The 20805-nt window shown below is 37.2% G+C and overlaps 1 protein-coding gene and 1 non-coding gene across 3 annotated transcripts in view; one reads left to right on the top strand and one right to left on the bottom strand.

The window, feature by feature from the left end:
- The window catches only part of KHDRBS2 (KH RNA binding domain containing, signal transduction associated 2), a 701478-nt gene that overhangs the window by 148053 nt on the left and 532620 nt on the right, over positions 1-20805 (bottom strand). The window lies entirely within an intron of this gene.
- On the top strand, positions 5879-5984 carry LOC112583048. Its single transcript, XR_003107411.1, has one exon. It is a non-coding gene; the product is annotated as a U6 spliceosomal RNA (small nuclear RNA).

Below are 20805 nucleotides of genomic sequence, written 5' to 3'. Positions count from 1 at the left end.
TTGAATTCCAAGCAACTGATTAATACAAAAACTTTGTAATATAACTCAATTAAAAGTTGGACATTTCCAGTATTTTTATGAATGGTATTAATAATTCAGTGCACATTAAAAATATATAATATGGTCAATAGAAATCTATAAATTTCTCAGATATATTTTTAAATCTTATCATGATGATATAGTTTAATTAACAAAAAGTTCCTTACTGGTAAACAGAAATGAAATTTTATAGCTATTCAAAATATATCAAAATAAAATAAGAAATAATTTGATTACAATAATTTTCCATACAATTTCCAAGGGCAATCTTAACTGTAATAAACTATAAACACACTCTACCCATGAGTAAAGATAATAAGTTATTATAGAAGTGAATATATTTGTACACTAATAAAGTGGAAAAATATTAAATTATTTAAATTATTTCTAAATATTATAGTGAATAGGTAAATCACTCAGGACTGACTTTAGAAATGAGGCCACTTAAATCAGTATTTGGAATGTGGCCTGCATAATACCTTCTTGTTTAAAATCTCCTCCCTTGCCTTCTCTGTGTGTCTCAAATCCTCAAATAGTTTTAAAAATGTTAATAATTTGACAAAGTAGATAATGGCTACAAGTTAATATCAGGAAATCTGGATTCAGCTGCCATTTCTGCATTGGAAATGCCCTGCTTTTGTTTTCCTCAAACCAGATGATTAGAAGACTCATGCATCTCAAAGGATTGCTAAGAGGAACACAGGAAAACATTTACAACAGCTGTTTTTTTTTTTTTTTTTAGATCTATATTATTTTTTTAATTATTATTTTTTAAATTTAAATTTATGTACAACAGCTGGTTTTAAACTGCAAGATGTTATGTTCAGTAACTAGCACTTGGTAAGAGATTGGGGCAGCTGATGATAATGAAGTACCATTGGATGGTTTTAAATGAGAAGACAGTCATGAGCTTGCTGCTACGGATGCTTGGTATATCTGCAACTCCAAAGACCTGTAGGAAAGAACAGGAGTCCCAAAGTCTTCTGTATCTAAATTGGTTTGTATGATGGAATCCTAACATTTTTGGATTTAAGTCTATAGCAAGGATATAATTCTTAGATGCTTTTGAAGATCAGATTTAGTTTCATATTTTGATCTTTGAAATAGCAATTTGAAATTAGTAGCAATTTAAAATTAGCAAATAAGTTGAAATTAAACTGTACAAATCTTAATAAATGATAAACATCTAGATCAGCCATATACAATATGTGTTGATCCTCATTTATATACACAAGTCACAATTTGACAATTTATTTTTATTACAACTTTCCTATAAAGCACCATTTAAAAAATATTTCAATGGACTTACCAGAATAGATGCTTAAAGGACAAATTGGGCAGGCTGTTTGTATTAGATATCTCAGTATACTTATGAAATTACAGTCTGTAGAGCTATCCTTGACATTAGTATGAATGATGCCTGTAACATAGTTACGGCAATTTGTCACCAAAGCTTCTGGCCTGAGAGACATGTTTTACATTACCTACATTCTTTGTCTTGGAGCTTTTTCAAATTTCTTTCTGTTAATTAAATTCTAGGCCAGACAATTGCTAACATCTCCAAAATGTAATATTTTTGAAATAGCTTGAAAGTGCTATTTCATTCACACTGTCTGGAAGAGTTTCTTTTTTTATGTAATACCATATTTTCAGCTTCTATCATATATTCCCAGTTCAAAAAAACCTTCTGCCTTAGGATGTGTCACATCAATCAGCAAGGTGTTTATTTGGAAGACATTTTTTCATGAGCTATAACATTCCTTCCAGAGACAAATTAAATGAAACCCAATATATAGCTCTCCATCATCTGTCATTGGAGGTGGTTGGACAAGGCCGGCTTTAATGACTTGAAAATCTCTTCCAAGGGCAAGTGCAGCTATAAACACTGGTGTGGAAAAACACTATGGTTACACTGAACTGGTCCCCAGTTTCTTTCCAGTAAAATATATTTCTGGGGCTTTCTGAGAAAAATCATTGAAAGGATAGAATAATCTCAGCAACTCTCAATTTCTTTAAAATTAAAAAAAGAACTCTCCATCTCTCTCTTTCTCCTGACCTCTTCCCTTCTCTTTTTCCTTTCTCACTTACCTCCTCCTTTCTTCTACTTTTCATTTGAACTTTTCTCAAATGATTGTTACAAGGTTTCCATACAACAACAATTGCTTGACTGAAGAGTATACATAGATATAAAATATACATGCACAAATATCTGGTAAATACCAATCTATATCTGTTGGTAGACTTACTAAATGGAATACATTTTACTTTTCAGTGCAAACAAGCCTTCACCTATACCTATACTGCCACTAATCTCACGAGTGTTTCTGTTTTGCTTTTATTTAACCCAGCATATTATTTCTGTGAGCCTTCCCAGGTGGCATTGTGGTAAAGAACCCACCTGCCAATGCAGGAGGCACTGGAGACCTGGGTTCAGTCCTTGGTCAGGAAGATCCTCTGGAGGAGGAAATGGCAACCCACTCCAGTATTCTTGCCTGGAAAATACCATGGAGAGAGGAGCCTGGTGGGCTACAGTCCATGGGGCTGCAAGAATCAGAAATGACTGAGTGACTAAGCATGCAAGCATTATTTCTGTAGATATTACAAAATATAATAGCTTTGAAAAAAGAAATGCTCTTGTGGTAGAAGTGATCCAGTTGTGTCCAGCTCTTTGCAATCCTATGGAATGTAGACTGCCAGGCTCCTCTGTCCATGGTATTCTCCAGGCAAGAATACTGGAATGGGTTGTCATGCCCTTTGCCAGGGGATCTTCCCGGACCAGGAATTGAACCCACATCGCCTGTCTCCTGAATTGGGAAACCTATTCTTTACCACTAACATCACCTGGAAGCCCTCAAAAGGGATTATGTGCAGCCTAATGTACTTTCTTAGCTTTAGGAACCTAAAGTTTGTTCAATGTTGATATTTAAAAACAAAAATATGTGCTTAATCAGCATATGAAATATAAGATACAATGAGACTGCATAATGAAGTGAACATGTAAATATAATCACTCAACATAATAAAACTAACAGCAGAGAGGGTGAGTTTTTTCATCTTTGGTATTTTTGATTCTGTTTTAATTTTCTTCATCATAATTGTCATAAAAAAGATATTTTCCAAAGCTAATTTCTTTAGGTTTTAGGGCATCTATTGTATTTGCATTCTTTATGTCTCTTACTCTAAATGCAAATACAAAAATGTTCATGTGTCAACATCTCAGCAGATGAGAATTATAAGGTAGAGACTTGGTTGCCTTCTTGGAGTTGTTAGTAGGGTTTAACACTCAATTCTTTTAGTAGAACGAGTATTCTGAAAACAAGTCTAGTTGATTCAAACTTAGCGAATAAGTATCTTTTTGTAAAAAAAAAATATAGAAAAAGTCAAATTCTATTCTATATTTATTTACAGGTTTGATTCATGTTTACTTATCACATTTATCACTTATTCCTTCCTTTCTCTTTCCTATCCCCATCTCTCCCTCTCTCTCCCTCTTTCGGTCTTCCTTTCTTTCAAACATTGAACTCCCACAGTGAGGAAAGCAAAGGGAAGCAAAGTGCATTTATAAAGGCCTCTAATTGGAATCCTTTCTGCCAGAATGATGCCTACACTATCACAGATTTTACTCTCATCAGATTTTTAAATTTGCCAGTTGGATTAGAAAATGAGAAAAGCTCGAGGTTCATTATTTGAATATTAGAACTTTTAAGTCTGAAGAGATGCAGCCAAAATCTACTGAAATTATGACTAATGCAGACGGAGATAAGAACTTCAGACTATACCAGCTGTAGGAGATTCTCTAAAGATACTCATTTTATGCCTGCATAGCAATTCCATATTAAATATTTCTTATTAAAGTATTTTAGTTGCAAGAGCAATGAGGTGCAAGAAGCCTCACTAGCTAAGTGTCAGGGTCTTTAATCAGTTGTGTTGTCAATCGTGGACACAGTTCATTAATCACAAGCTGCATTTCTCTCTTCCATCAGTTCAGTCGCTCAGTTGTGTCTAACTCTCTGCAACCCCATGGACTGCAGCACACCAGGCCTCTCTGTCCATCACCAATTCCCAGAGTTTACGCAAACTCATGTCCATTGAGTCAGTGATGCCAACCAACCATCTCATCCTCTGTCGTTCTCTTCTTCTCCTGTCCTCTTCAATATTTCCCAGCATCAGGGTCTTTTCCAATGAGTTAGTTCTTTGCATCAGGTGGCCAAAGTATTGGAGTTTCAGCTTCAGCATCAGTCCTTCCAATGAATATTCAGGACTGATTTCCTTCAGGATGGACTGGTTCGATCTCCTTTCAGTCCAAGGGACTCTCAAGAGTCTTCCCCATAAGACTATTCTATACATCAGTGTCTCTTTTGCTGTCTCGTACACAGGGTTATTGTTACCATCTTTCTAAATTCCATATATATGTGTTAGTATACTGTATTGGTGTTTTTCTTTCTGGCTTACTTCACTCTGTATTATAGGCTCCAGTTTCATCCACCTCATTAGAACTGATTCAAATGTATTATTTTTAATGGGATGGGGAACACATGTATACCTGTGGCGGATTCATTTTGATATTTGGCAAAACTAATACAGTTATGTAAAGTCTAAAAATAAAATAAAATTAAAAAAAAAAAAGAGTCTTCCCCAACACCACAGTTCAAAAGCATCAATTCTTCAGCACTCAATTTTCTTTATAGTCCAACTCTCACATCCATTCATGACCACTAGAAAAACCATAGCCTTGACTGGATGGACGTTTGTTGGCAAAGTAATATCTCTGCTTTTTAAAATGCTGTCTAAGTTGGTCAAAACTTTTCATCCAAGGAGCAAGGCTCTGTTAATTTCATGGGTGCAGTCACCATCTGCAGTGATCTTTGAGCCCCCAAAATTAAAGTCTGCCACTGTTTCCCCATCTATTTCCCATGAAGTTATGGGAACACGTGCCATGATCTTAGATATCTGAATCTTGAGTTTTAAGCCAACTTTTTCACTCCTCTTTCACTTTCATCACAAGGCTTTTTATTTCTTCTTCACTTTCTGCCATAAGGATAGTGTCACCTTTATATCTGAGGTTATTGATATTTCTCCCAGCAATCTTGATTCCAGCTTGTGCATCATCCAGTCCACCGTTTTTCATGATGTACTCTGCATATAAGTTAAATAAGCAGGGTGACAATATACAGCCTTGACGTACTCCTTTTCCTATTTGGAACCAGTGTGTTGTTCCATGTCCAGTTCTAACTGTTACTTCCTGACCTGCATATAGATTTCTCAAGAGGCAGATCAGGTCGTCTGGTATTCCCTTCTCTTTCAGAATTTTCCACAGCTTATTGTGATCCACACACTCAAAGGCTTTGGCATAGTCAATAAAGCAGAAATAGATGTTTTTTTCTGGAACTCTCTTGTTTTTTCGATAATCCAGAAGATGTTAGCAATTTGATCTTTGGTTCCTCTACCTTTTCTAAAACCAGCTTGAACATCTGTAAGTTCACGGTTCACATATTGTTGAACACTGGCCTGGAGAATTTTGAATATTACTTTACTAGGGTGTGAGATGAGTGCAATTATGCGGTAGTTTGAGCGTTTTTTGCAATTGCCCTTCTTTGGGAAAATTTGCCTTTGCCTTTCTTTCTCTTTTCCATGGCACAGAGATATTATCACCAGTTAGGCCATGCCACAGAGCCCTTACCAGGATCTGCTGAGATAATGACTATGCAAAAGCTTTGGATAGTATGGAATAAAAACACAAGGAATTATTTCAATAAGAATATACATGTGTATATAATGTACAAGTACAAATCCCCTTGAGGTGGTTTTGTTTACTTCCTTAGAATGAAACAATACTCCAGTGCTCGCTTTGGCAGTACATACACTAAAATTGGAATGAAATAGAGATGATTAGCACATCCCCTGTGCAAAGCCACACACAAATTTGTGAAGTGTTCCATAGTTTTATTTAGAGACGAGCCAATGCCTATCGTTCTAAAACTCTTTTAAAAAATTGCAGAGGAAGGAACATTTCCAAATTCATTCCATGATGTTACCATCACCCTGATACCAAAACCTGGCAAAGACAAAACAAGAAAACTACAGGCCAATATCACTAATGAACATAGATGCAAAAATCCTCAACAAAATTTTAGCAAAATGAATTCAGCAACACATCAGAAAGTTCATACACCATTATCAAGATGGGTTTATTTCAGGGACGTAAGGATCCTTCAATATACACAAATCAATCAATGTGATGCACTATATTAACAAGTTGAAAGATAAAAACTATATGATCCTCTCAATAGATGCAGAAAAAGGCTTTGAAAAAATTTGGCACCTATTTATGATGTAAACTGTTCAAAAAATGGGCATAGAAGGAAACTACCTCAACATAGTAAAGGCCATTTATGATAAGCCTACAGCAAACCTTATTCTCAATGGCAAAAAACTGAAAACATTCCCCCTAAGATCAGGAACAAGACAAGGCAATCCACTTTCACCACTATTACTCAAAATAGTTCTGGAAGTCCTAGCTACACCAGTCAGAGAAGAAAAATAAAATGAATCCAGATTCGAAAAGAAGTAAAGCTCTCATTGTTTTGCAGATGACATGATAGTGTGCATAGAAAACCCTAAAGATAGTATCAGAAAATTACTAGAGCTAATCAGTGAATTTAGCAAAGTTTCAGGATACAAAATCAATACACAGAAATCACCTGCATTGCTATATAATAAGAATGAAAAATCAGAAAGCGAAATTAAAGAATCAATCCCATTCACCATTGCAAAAAATAAATAAATAAATAAATAAACATCTAGGAATAAACTTACCTAAGTAGATGAAAGAACTGCACACAGAAAAGTATAAGACACTAATGAAAGAAATCAAAGATGACATAAACAGATGGAGAGATATTCCATTTCTGGGTAGGAAGAATTAATACTATGAAAATGACTATAGTGCAGATTTAATGCAATCCCTATCAAATTATCAATGGCATTTTTCACAGAACTGGAACAAAAAGTTCCACAATTCTAATTAAAACACAAAAGACTCTGAATAGCCAAAGCAATCTTGAGAAAGAAGAATGAACCTGGAGGAATCAAGCTTCCGGACTTCAGGTTATACTACAAAGCTACAGTCATCCAGACAGTATGTTACTGGCACAAAAACAGAAATATTGTGCAATGGAACAAGATAGAAAGCCCAGAAATAAACCCATGCACCTATGGGTACCTTATTTTTGACAAAGGGGGCAAGAATATACAATGGGGGCAAAGACAGCCTCTTCAATAAATGGTGCTAAGAAAACTGAACAGTTACATGCAAAAGAATGAAATTAGAACACTTCCTAACACAGTACACAAGGATAAACTCAATATGGATTACAGATCTAAATGCAAGACCAGAAACTATAAAACTCTTAGAGGAAAGCATAGGCAGAACACTCCACGACATAAATCAAAACAAGAATTTCTATGACCCACTACCTAGAGGAATGGAAATAAAAACAAAAGTAAACAAGTGAGACCTGATTAAACTTAAAAGGTTTTGCACAGCAAAGGAAACCATAAAAATGGTGAAAAATCAACCCTCAGAATAGGAGAAAATAGCAAAGGAAACAACTGACAATGGATTCCAAAATGTACAAGCAGTTCAAACAACTCAAAATTAGGGAGACGAACAACCCAATCAAAAAGTGGGAAAAAGACCTAAACAGATATTTCTCCAAAGAAGACATACAGATGACTAACAAACACATGAAAAGATGCTCAACACTTCTCATTATTAGAGAAATGCAAATCAAAACTACAGTGAGATATCACCTCACACCGGTCAGAATGGCCCTCATCAAAATGTCTATAACCAATAAATACTGGAGAGGATGTGGAGAAAAGGGAATACTCTTGCACTGTTGGTGGGAATATAAATAATGCAGGCACTATGGAAGATGGTATGGAGATTTCTTAAAAAGTTAGGAATCAAACCACCATATGACCCAGCAATTCCACCCCTAGCCATATACCCTGAGGAAACCAAAATTGAAAGAGACACATGTATCCCAATGTTCATTGCAGTAATATTTACAATAGCTAGAACATGGAAGCAACCTTGATGTCCATTGACAGATGAATAGATAAAGAAGTTGTGGTGTATATATATATATATATATATATATATATATATACACAATGGAATATTAATCAGCCATAAAAAGGAACACATTTGAGTCAGTTCTAATGAGGTGGATAAACCTAGAACCTATTATACAGAGTGAAGTGAGTCAGAAAGAGAAACATACATACCATATTCTAACACATATATATGGAATCTAGGAAAATGGTACTGAATAATTTATTCACAGGGCAACAATGGAAAAACAGACATAGAGAATAGGCTTATGGACATGGTGAGAGGTGAGAAGAGGGTGAGATGTATGGAAAGAATAATATGGAAATTTATATTACCATATGTAAAATACATAGCCAATGGGAATTTGCTGTATGTCTCAGGAAACTCAAACAGGGGCTTTGCATCAACCTAGAAGGGTGAGGTGGGGAGGGAGATGGGAGGGAGTTTCAAAAGGGAGGGGATATATGTATACCTATGGCTGATTCCACCCTTATGGCAGAAAGTGAAGAAGAACTAAAGAGCCTCTTGATGAAAGTGAAAGAGGAGAGTGAAAAAGTTGGCTTAAAGCTCAACATTCAGAACACTAAGATCATGGCATTTGGTGCCATCACTTCATGGCAAATAGATGGGGAAACAGTGGATGCCTTTATTTTTCTGGGCTCCAAAATCACTGCAGATGGTGATTGCAGCCATGAAATTAAAAGATACTTGCTCCTTGGAAGAAAAGTTATGACAGCATATTAAAACCTAGACAGCATATTAAAAAGCAGAGACATTACTTTGTCAACAAATGTCCATATAGTCAAGGCTACGGTTTTCCCAGTAGTCATGTATGGATGTGAGAGCTAGACTATAAAGACACTGAGCCCCGAAGAATTGATGTTTTTAAATTGTGGTGTTGGAGAAGACTTTTGAGAGTCCCTTGGACTGCAAGGAGATCCAACCAGTCCATCATAAAGGAAATCAGTCCTGAATATTCATTGGAAGGACTGATATTGAAGCTGAAACTCCAATACTTTGGCCACCTCATGTGAAGAGCTGATTCATTTGAAAAGTTCCTCATGCTGGGCAAGATCGAGGATGGGAGAAGGGGATGATGGAGGATGAGATGGTTGGATGGCATCACAGACTCAATGGACATAATTTTGAGTAAATTCCAGGAGTTAGTGATGGCCAGGGAGGCCTGGCATGCTGCAGTTCATAGGTCGCAAAGAGTCAGACATGACTGAACAGACTGAACTGAACTGAACTGAATGACCATCATTTATTTCCTCAGCCCTTCATGCACATACTGAAAACTTGTTTATCTCATTATTTTTTTCCCCAGGATGACAATACTGATTGTGAGCAACCATCTATGTGAATCTTTGCCTAGTTCTGAAGTGGTCATCCTGAGGTTCAGGACGAATTAAGCGTTACATATAAGATCACCTGACTCAGCAAGAGTAAAGCCGGAATGATAATGTCTTCTGATTCTGAATCCCACCCCCCCCCCCCATCTTCCATATGGAATCAGAACTGTTTAGGGGATTAGGTATCTGGCTACTAATAGCAATTAAAATCATCTCTTCTCTGCCACCATTTTGCTTGACATACAGTGACAATTTAAACTACTCTGGAACCTTCTCCTCTCTAGGCAGCTGTTTTGGTAGCCAATGCAGGAAGCTTAGTTCATGCATTCCAAATATTGTCCTAGATCTCCTTTACACACAAACTCCAAATAAGACAACTTTTGCAGTTTTTCCATATGAAAGATAGATGCATCTTGGATGGAAGCTTGCACCACACATGCTTAGGAAGATCAGTCTGTTTTTTGTTTTTTTTTTTTTCACTTTATGAAAATGTTCATGTTCTATTATCTATCTACTCACATAAAATTAGGTGGGACACATTTTTAATGCTTCCAATAAATAATAAATATATGCCTGCAGCATGAAATATCCTGTGATTGGCTTATTTACAACAGATGAATCTGATTTATACTCAGGCATCAGTGCTGTAACTAACTAGACAAATAAAGTGAACATCTATGACCTCTCTTCAATTTAGAAAAGATGAAGTGTCAATTGGGTAAAAATAATTATGCTGTGGCTATATTTAGTGTTATACCCATTAGGTAAAAATTCTAGGTAGAAAATACATACATATATAAATACATAGAATAGATTAATAGCACTAAAGTTAAGGAATCTGCAATCGCTATATTACTTTTAGGAGACCAGAGTATTTATATATCAATTAGTTGGTGTTGACAGAGGCTTAAAATTCTTCTACCATGTTATACAGATAGAAATCTACTTTTTTTCTTTAGCATTTATATGTTCGAAAATACATTATTGAAGCTTAAGAATTTACCTATTGAGCAGTAGTAACAGAAATACATTCATCTATGACACAGTCTCACTAGACCTGGGATATAAGGGGTCTTGCAAAAGTCTTGCAAAGAGGACTCAAACACATAGATGGAGAATACCTTTCTGGGTTTACCCTAAATCAAGAATTTTTGTATCCTATATGCATTTCCAGATTTCAATCATGCACAGACTCTTTGTAAGGCAAGCATAATATTTTTGACACTTGCACACATTGTTGGATTTAAATTTTAATTTGCAGCAAGAAAAATGTAATTCACAAATCAGAACATGCTTTATTCTATCACTGATTGAAGACAAATCATTGGTAGATGAGCATCTCATACTATTCAATATGTACAGTATTGTTCCACATTTTGTGAAAGTAAAGGTCATAGTATCTGACTCTGTGACCCCATGGACTGTAGCCTGCCAGGCTCTGTCCATGGAATTCTCCAGGCCAGAATTCTGGAGTGTGTAGCTGTTCCCTTCTCCAGGGGATCTTTCCATAACTGTGTGGAATCATAAAATGTCCACATTTTAACAGGTACTTAAAGAATAGAGAATGAGAGGGATATAGGATGCACAAGATTCTGCAAGCTTTTCTGCATCTGCTGTCACCAAACCCTTTTACTCTGGAGCTCATCTCTTCCTTAGGCACCAACAGCTAAGACATCAGTTGTCTTTTTAGTGGAGAAATTTCAATAATGTATAGAAACTTCAATAATGCATTTTATAATATACAAATGCTAAAGAACAAAATAAATTTCTTTTTGGATGAAACCCAGAATGAAAGGCAATGAATCCATGACTCTGGAGTGGAGAAAGTCTTACTGTAAGATAGAAACAAGAGTGAATATTCCTGCCCTGTTTCCTCTTTCCTTCAGTATTGTGAGTGTATGATTGCTGGGAACAGGTGAAGAGTGACCACCCTGGCAAGGATGGCTCCTAACTCAAGGATTAGAAGGATAAAGAACAACTGTCTTTTTTTTTTTTTTTTTTTTCTGCCAGCACTAGAGACCATATGGAAACTGCATTAGTGACTAGTTATCACTAGTGTTTTCTTCTGGCTCGGAGAGCTAATTAAGATCTTGCCTGATATATGGAAATGCATTCTGATCAAGTTTGGTGAAGAAACCCTCATTCATCATCTCAGGCAACCTATAGCACCTGCCTACTATCCAAACCACATATTGAGGTGAAGAACCTGGATTCCTTTAGGAGTAGAATAATGCAGACACCCCATCAGTTGACCATGGGGAGAGAATTCCCATTAATCCTAGATAATGACAAAAAAGATCTTTTGGTATAAATGCCAGAAAAATATTAAACACAGTACACTTTTCTTTAGAACTAAGGAAAGAGAAGGAGAATAACTTCCAAAAGGCACAAAGGAAGGCAGATTAATTTGATCATTCTTTTCCTCCCCATATGTGGGTTTTTCCATAAGAATTATGATAAATGGTCCTGGTTCAGGGTTGGTATGGAATACGTATTATAGTGGGCTTTACTCATAGATCGGTTGGTAAAGAATCTGCCTGCAAAACAGGAGACTTGGGTTTGATCCCTGGGTCAGGATGATCCCCTGGAGAAGGAAATGGCAATGCACTCCCGTATTCTTGCCTGGAGAATAGACAGAGAAGCCTGGCAGGCTATAGTCCATGGTTTCCCGAGACTTGGACATGACTTAATGACTAAACCACCACTAGCAGCACTTATTATAGTAAGTTGCACTTATATTTGCTGCTGCTGCTGCTAAGTCACTTAGTCATGTCTGACTATGTGTGACCCCATAGATGGCAGCCCACCAGGCTTCCCCATCCCTGGGATTCTCCAGGCAAGAACACTGGAGTGGGTTGCCATTTCCTTAGTGCCTAAGTCAAATATACAAAAAAATTGAAGAAAAGGCCATCATATGACTCAATGTCTCATAAACAGAGTACATGATTTTTTTTATTCTTAATATTATTTCATTTATCTTTGGAATGTTTCTTCTGTATACAGTTTACCCCCAAAATAATCACATATACTATTGTTATAATAAAATAATGAAAACACTCTATTATCTCTTCTAAGAAATCAAAGCTGTTTAATTTATATTTCTTTCTTCACCTTGAGAGGGTAACAGGTAGGAAGGCCAGGGGTCTCCAAATGGAGGAATTAGGCTGCAAGTGTCAGACATTTTTTATTTCTCTCTTAAGAGGCAGAAGGAAACAAGCAAGTGTTAGATTTTTTCCCCTTCTCTGTACAAATTTTAAAAGATGTTCCTCTTAAAAGTCTGTTGCCATGATGACACCTGGTTCCACCTCAACTTAGCTTTTCTCAAACCTAGAGCTAACCAATGAGTTTTTCTTATGGAAATGTTTTTTCTTAAGCTATGTTAATGAACCATGTATTTACCCTAGACTCTGTCTTTCAAGTCAGTTCCACTTTAAGACTCAGAACCTATAAGGGCTCAACAAACCTGTGTGTTTTACTCATACACTGTTCTCCTAATCTATGTTAATGAATCCATATATTTACTTGGAAACCTGCCTTTCTTCAAGATTCATGCCAATCATTTTATGGCCCGGGATGACTCACCTGGTGCCAATGTTGTCTCAAAATGCATGTTGCGGGTGAGGGGCCTGGTGCCACTCTGAGTTTTGGGACATATTCTTTCTCTAATTAACAGCTTGCTGATAGGTATATAACATACTGCTAAAGGTTAGTGGGGGCGGGGGTGGGTACTCTTTCTGCCCCCTTCTGATGTTTATGTCAGAAGCTTTCTCTTTCTCTTTTATACTTTAATAAAACTTTATTACACAAAAATTCTGAGTGATCAGGCCTTGTCACTGACCCTGGATTGAATTCTTCTCCTCCAGAGGCCAAGAATCCTGGTGTCTTTCAGGCTCAGCAACAGGTTTTCAACCCTGTAGATGGTGAAGAATGCAAGACAGATATAAAGGAGACACTAAAACCTAGAATGATTTGTAATTTATTCAGGCTCCTGTGATTGCATTTAAATAGAAATATACCTGAATCCACCCACTTTTCACCATCTCTCTCGTCACCACACAAGCCAAGCTACTAACATCTTTCAATTGGACAATTATTGTGGCTTCATAACTGGTCCCTATTTCTTTACTTGCTTCCTCTGATTTATTTTCTATGCTGCAACTAAGGTGATCTTTAAAACATACAAATGTGTTCATATATCCTCTTGATTCAAAGATTTCTTATTGCATAAGGTGAAAGCAATAGCAACAACAAAAAATCTGGAGTAAAATTTGTTGACAAATCTAGCTCTGCTTATCTCCCAGGGTCATTTCTGATAGTTTTCCTCCAGACTTATAATGTTCTAGCAACTCTAGACTTCTTTTAATAGTCCAATACTTTTCCACTGGAGGGATCTTGCAAATAAATCTAGAATGGTATTTTCATAGTTATAAATGGCCAATTTGCACACCCTCCAGATCTCATTTTAAAGCCTACCTCACTTAAAGCTCAAGAAAAAAAGCTTCACTGAGTTTCCAATCATAATGTCTTATAGCAGTTATCTATTTTTCTTACATAGGAATCAGATTATAATTTGTAATTATATGTGCATTTCTGTGCTTATCTGTGTGATTTCTCTATACCCTCAGTCTACTTTGTGACTGTTTTCTAGTTGCTTTGCATTGGATAGCCTCTGTCTAGCAAGGGATGGCTAGAAGCAAGGGCCTAAATGTAACTATTTTTAAGAGAGTGACTGAGGGACTGAAGAGATGGATGAGTGAGTAAAAGAACAGAACCAATATCCAAGGAGGTGAAAGTGTTTGATCATCAGATGTACAGGGTCCATTATTGTCGAGGTTTAAATCCCAGCTTTGCTATTGTGTGTGTGTATGTGTGTGTGTATGTGATATTGGTAAGTTAATAAACTTTCTATGTCTCTTTCTCTCTCTCTCTCTCTCTATTTTTTTTTTTTTTTTACTGTATGGTTTTGGGCTTAGTATGCTGTTATTGTTCAGTCATTCAGCTGGTTTTGACTCTTTGTGACCCCATAGGCTGTAGCACTCCAGACTTCCCTGTCTTTCACTATCTCCTGGAGTTTGCTCAAACTCATATCCATTAAGTCGGTGATGCCATACAGTCATCTCATCCTCCATTGCCCCCTTCTCCTCCTGCCCTCAATCTTTCCCAGCATTAAGGTCTTTCCTGATGAGTCTCTTCATATCAGGTGGCCAAAGATTTGGAGCTTCAGCTTCATCATCAGTCCTTCCAATGAATATTCAAGGCCAATTTCCTTTAGGACTGACTGGTCTGATCTCCTTGCTGCCCAAGGGACTCTCAGGAGTCTTCTCCAGCACCACAGTTTGAAAGCATAAATTCTTCAGTGTTCATCCTTCTTTATGGTCTAATTCTCACATCCGTACATGAGAACTGGAAAAACTGACTGTATGGATTTTGTTGGCAAAGTGATGTCTCTGCTTTTTTAATATGCTGTCTACGTTTGTCATAGTTTTTCTTCCAAGGAGCAAGTGTAATTTCATGACTGTAGTCATTGTCTGCAGTGATTTGGGAGCCCAATAAAATAAAGTCTGTCACTGTTTCCATTTTTCTCCCCATCTATTTGCCATGAATTGATAGGATTGGATGCCAGGATCTTAGTTTTATGAATGTTGAATTTTAAGCCAGCTTTTTCACTTTCCTCTTTCACTTTCATCAAGAGGCTGTTTAGTTCCTCTTTGCTTTCTGCCATTTGGGTGATGTCATCTGTATATACGAGGTTATTGATATTTCTCCTGGCAACCTAGAATCCAGCTTGTGCTTCATCCATCCCAGCATTTTGTATGATTTAACTTCATATAAGTTAAATAACCGGGATGATAATATACAACCTTGGCATACTCCTTTCCCAATTTTGAACATAATTTTCCCAATTTTATCATGATAGTAAAATTACAATGATTAGTTAAATAAGACATGTATACCTGTGGCGGATTCATTTCGATATTTGGCAAAACTAATACAATATTGTAAAGTTTAAAAATAAAATAAAATTAAAAAGAAAATTAACCAAGAAGTAAAAAGTGATGAAGATATAGAGAAAATTGATGTGTTAATGAGCTATTGAAAGTCAGTGAAAGATCAAAAACTCAGGTGTTTGGATAGTCTTAGGGAAGAAAAAAGCAAACACATCACTCAAAAGGAGGATGTAGCATATCATAGGGACATTGAAAGAAGTAGCTCAGTATGGGTAATAAAGAATGTGGAGGAGAAAAGAAGTGTAGAAGTTAACTACTGGCTGTTCTATTTGTGCCATTCTCCCCCACTGGAGAAAATATTTATTAATACTTAAGAATAAAATATGATCAATTGTGCATTGATTTTATATGAAATATTTGTGGTGAAAATATTTGTGCAAGTTTTTGTCAACTTTACATAATACTATGTCCTCAATTATTGCTAGAGCAAGAACAGAAAATAATGCAAGTAGAAAGTGAAAGTGGTAGTTGCTCAGTCGTGTCCAACTTTTTGTGACCCCATGGATTGTATCCCATAAGGCTCCTCTGTCCATGGGATTCTTCAGGCAAGAATACTGGAGTGGATAGACAGGGGATCTTCTCAACCCAGGGATTGACCTGGGTCTCCTGCATTGTGGGCAGATTCTTTACTGTCTGAGCCACCAGGGAAGCCCAGTGGGACATTTTCAAGAACATTCAAGTGAATGCTAAAAAAACTGTCTTCAAATTGGTAGAGATTTGGACCAAAAAAGAGCTAGACTCATGCTGCAAAAATGACATTAAAATTGCATATATTTAAGTATGTAATGTTTGCCTATGTCAAACAAGTAGCACGGGTTTTTTTTTTTTTTTTCACATTATTACAAATAATGACTTTTAACATCACAAAAATAGACAACACAGATATGATTTTGTTTGGTTGTTTGCAGTATCACACTTTATATAGTCCAAGGCAGCTGTAACACAGTCTAGTGTGTATTTGCATGCTAAGTCACTTCAGTTGTGTCCAACTCTTTGTGACCCTGTGGAATGTAGCCCACCAGGCTCCTCTGTTCATGAAACTCTCCAGGAAAGAATAATTTAGTGGGTTGCCATGCCCTCAGGAGATCTTCCCCATGCAGGGATTGAATCTGCATTTCTTGTCTCCTGCATTGGCAGGCAGGTTCTTTACCACTAGCACTATCTGGGAAGCTCACACAGTCTAGCACCTTTAAATAAAAGCAATATTCTGTTAAAACTTGATGCTGCAAACAATGGTGAAAGCTACTATATGTTCTTTGGACACATGCTTCCTAATAATGAGCAAACAGAAAAGGAAAGAGGGGCACAATTTGAAGTTTAAAATCCTCGGCAAAAAGAACAAAGGTCTAACAGATAGAATTATATCTAGTAGCTGAGGCTGATGCTTAGCTGGTGCTTCTCACAGAAGTCCTGGGCACCAAGAGAGACAAAAACACTGATGGTGCCCATGGCCATGAGGAAGAGGTTGCATGTATGACTGCACATGACAGTGATGATCTCATCACACCAGTGGCCTTTGCCCTGTCTCATTTTAAAGTGAACCCTCAGTGCTGATGCTCAAACTGAGCTCATTAAGTTCAGGGGTTTGATCCAGGGAGAAATGAAATTCTCATCCTATTCTCTGTGGAAGTATAAAAACAGCTGACTCCAAGCTCCCATCTTCTATTCCCTGATAATGCATAAAATGATCTTTTTAAAGTGAAACAGACATGGAGTCCTAACAATAGGCCTCAGTGATTCTTGGGAACCATCTGTTCCATATGGGTTTATTATATTCTGGAATTAAATTTGAGAGTTAAAATTTTTATCAAAGTAAAACTGAATTTGTAACCTTAAAGTAGTCCTTAAAACAACTTAAAGCCCCAAATTTTAGGGCATTTGAGTTCTGGTAGTACTGCTGCTGCTGCTGCTAAGTCACTTCAGTCATGTCCAACTCTGTGCGACCGCATAGACAGAAGCACACCAGGCTTCCCCGTCCCTGGGATTCTCCAGGCAAGAACACTGGAGTGGGTTGCTATTTCCTTCTCCAATGCATGAAAGTGAAAAGTGAAAGTGAAGTCACTCAATCGTGTCCAACTCAGCGACCCCAATGACTGCAGCCTACCAGGCTCCTCTGTCCGTGGGATTTTCCAGGCAAAAGTACTGGAGTGGGGTGCCATTGCCTTCTCCCTCTGGTAGTACTAATCACAAGAAATGCTAGTTTCCTTATATTTAAGGTAAGCCAAGCTTCTAACAAACTTTAGAGTCAACCAGTCTCAGTTTAAGCATTTTTTTTTACAGTTTACTCTACCTTACTGCTATCTAAATACTCTGAAAATAGGCACTAAAATACTTGTGCTAGGCATGGTTTTGCATGGTTTCTAGATCATAAGTCCTCTCAAGGGCAGGATCCATGTCTTTAAATTTATCTCTTTTCTTATAATAGTGCTTTTAATGTGGAAAACTATTCAATGAATATCTCAAATACATTTATAACATAAAAGAATTGAACCTTGAAAATTTTCATCATTATGTTTAAAATAAAGCAGAGTAGATATAAATAGTAAACAAGATCAAGAAGATTCATTTGGTTTACAAGCATTAATGTTACTCTCCCATTTTATAAGCAGCCTCTTAATAAATATTTATTGTGTTCTTACTGATGACAGGCTCAGGTCTTGGTACCATGAATTAAACTCTTGGTATTTCCATGTACTCTGCTGGGACAGGCTTGACTGCATCTTTCCAAATAAGACCCACACTTGCATCTTCAAGGGAACAGAATTAATCATCTACAACAGATAGCACTGAAAAGTACCATTGATATGGCAGCATTTATTATAAAACATGCACAATTAAAACAGCAATTATTTGGATACCAGGGCACAGCCATTTTTAATATCCCTTAAACAGTTTTTTTAATAAAGATGGAACTTTAATTTTTTCAGCAGCTACCGGGTACAATGCTTGAGTACCTTTCTTCATTTGTTTTTCATCATACATACTACCCAGAGGCAATCATTAACTAATTTGCTGATTTACAGTTGCAGTTTATGAGCTTTCAGTTCAGTCGCTCAATCGTGTCCGAATCTTTGCGACACCATGAATCACAGCATGCCAGGCCTCCCTGTCCATCACCAACTCCTGGAGTTCACTCAAACTCACGTCCATCGAGTCAGTGATGCCATCCAGCCATCTCATCCTCTGTTGTCCCCTTCTCCTCCTGCCCCCAACCCCTCCCAGCATCAGAGACTTTTCCAATGAGTCAACTCTTCGCATGAGGTGGCCAAAGTGTAGGAGTTTCAGTTTTAGCATCAGTCCTTCCAATGAATACCCAGGACTGATGTCCTTTAGAATGGACTGGTTGGATCTCCTTGCAGTCCAAGGGACTCTCAAGAGTCTTCTCTAACACCACAGTTCAAAAGCATCAATTCTTCAGCACTCAGCTTTCTTCACAGTCCAACTCTCACATCCATACATGACCACTGGAAAAACCATAGCCTTGACTAAACGAACCTTTGTTGGCAAAGTAATGTCTCTGCTTTTGAATATGCTATCTAGGTTGGTCATAACTTTTCTTCCAAGGAGTAAGCGTCTTTTAATTTCATGGCTGCAGTCACCATCTGCAGTGATTTTGGAGCCCAGAAAAATAAAGTCTGAGACTGTTTCCACTGTTTCCCCATCTATTTACCATGAAGTGATGGGGCTAGATGCCATGATCTTAGTTTTCTGAATGTTAAACTTTAGGCCAACTTTTTCACTCTCCTCTTTCACTTTCATCAAGAGGCTTTTGAGTTCCTCTTCACTTTCTGCCATAAGGGTGGTGTCACTTGTATATCTGAGGTTATTGATATTTCTCCCGACAATCTTGATTCCAACTTGTGCTTCTTCCAGCCCAGCGTTTCTCATGATGTATTCTGCATATAAGTTAAATAAGCAGGGTGACAATATACAGCCTTGATGTACTCCTTTTCCTATTTGAACTAGTCTGTTGTTCCATGTCCAGTTCTAACTGTTGCTTCCTGGCCTGCATATAGATTTCTCAAGAAGTGGGTCAGGTGGTCTGGTATTCCCATCTCTTTCAGAATTTTCCACAACTTATTGTGATCCACACAGTCAAAGGCTTTGGCATAGTCAATAAAGCAGAAACATGTTTTTTCTGGAACTCTCTTGCTTTTTTCATGATCCAGTGGATGTTAGCAATTTGATCTCTGGTTCCTCTGCCTTTTCTAAAACCAGCTTGAACATCTGGAAGTTCATGCTTTAAAATATGCTAAACCATTTCTGTTGTTTTCTTCAGTGCATCAGCAGATGAAGAATATCTGTCTTTTATATCTGTGACTGTGTAAAGAAAATTCTCCTCACTCTATGTGTTCGTGGCTTCTATAACATGTGAAATTGCTGCCATGTTACTTTCCTGCTGAATCTTAACCAAAAGTATTTTTTACCTAGCTACCAAAGTGAAGCTGCTAAGGAACTTTGTGCTGCCCTGATAACAAAACAAGGTCAGGACACCAGGTTAGCATGGCAATCTAACAGCTATTACTTATGCTGTTTTCTAGTGATATACATCTTGAAGAATTGGTTACTGTTTTTCAGGCTGACGGGGACTGCATAAGTGTGTGCCATGTTTTTATTATTCAGTGAGACACAAACATTTACATTTAATACTTGGTTTGAATAATGGCTTCCCTTGTGGCTCAGACAGTAAAGCGTCTGTCTGCAATGCCGGAGACCCAGGTTCAATCCCTGGGTTGGGAAGATCCCCTGGAGAAGGAAATGGCAACCCACTCCAGTACTCTTGCCTGGAAAATTCCATGGACTGAGGATCCTGGTAGGCTACAGTCCATGGGGTCACAAAGAGTCAGACACGAAGATTGACTTCACTTTCTTTCACTTTGAGTAATGACAGTCCATATTGCCTTTGCATTGCAATTCAAATTTTGCAGTAAAGAGGGGGAAGATTATGAATGCTTCCTGATATTGGCTTGGTGATGTGTCTTAACATGTCTAAAGAGCTAAAAAGTCACATGTGAAACAGCATAACTATGCTTCCAAATTTGCTGAAAAAATATGCAAATTAGCTGGACAATTACAAGTACTGGCATTGATGCAGAGTAATTGGAATCTTCAGCCATTGCTGATGAGAATATAAAATGGTGTAGCTGCTTTATAAAACAGTCTGGCAACTTCTCAAAAGAGTTAAACACAGTTATAATATGAGCTAGCATATACTCAGATAACAAAAATTAAATGATCACACAAAAATTTGTACACAGGTGTTCATAGCAACTTTATTCATAGTATG

Source organism: Bubalus bubalis, chromosome 2, assembly GCF_019923935.1.
Source record: "Bubalus bubalis isolate 160015118507 breed Murrah chromosome 2, NDDB_SH_1, whole genome shotgun sequence".
Classification (NCBI taxonomy): Eukaryota; Metazoa; Chordata; class Mammalia; order Artiodactyla; family Bovidae; genus Bubalus; species Bubalus bubalis.
This window is presented reverse-complemented; position numbering and strand designations above follow the sequence as displayed.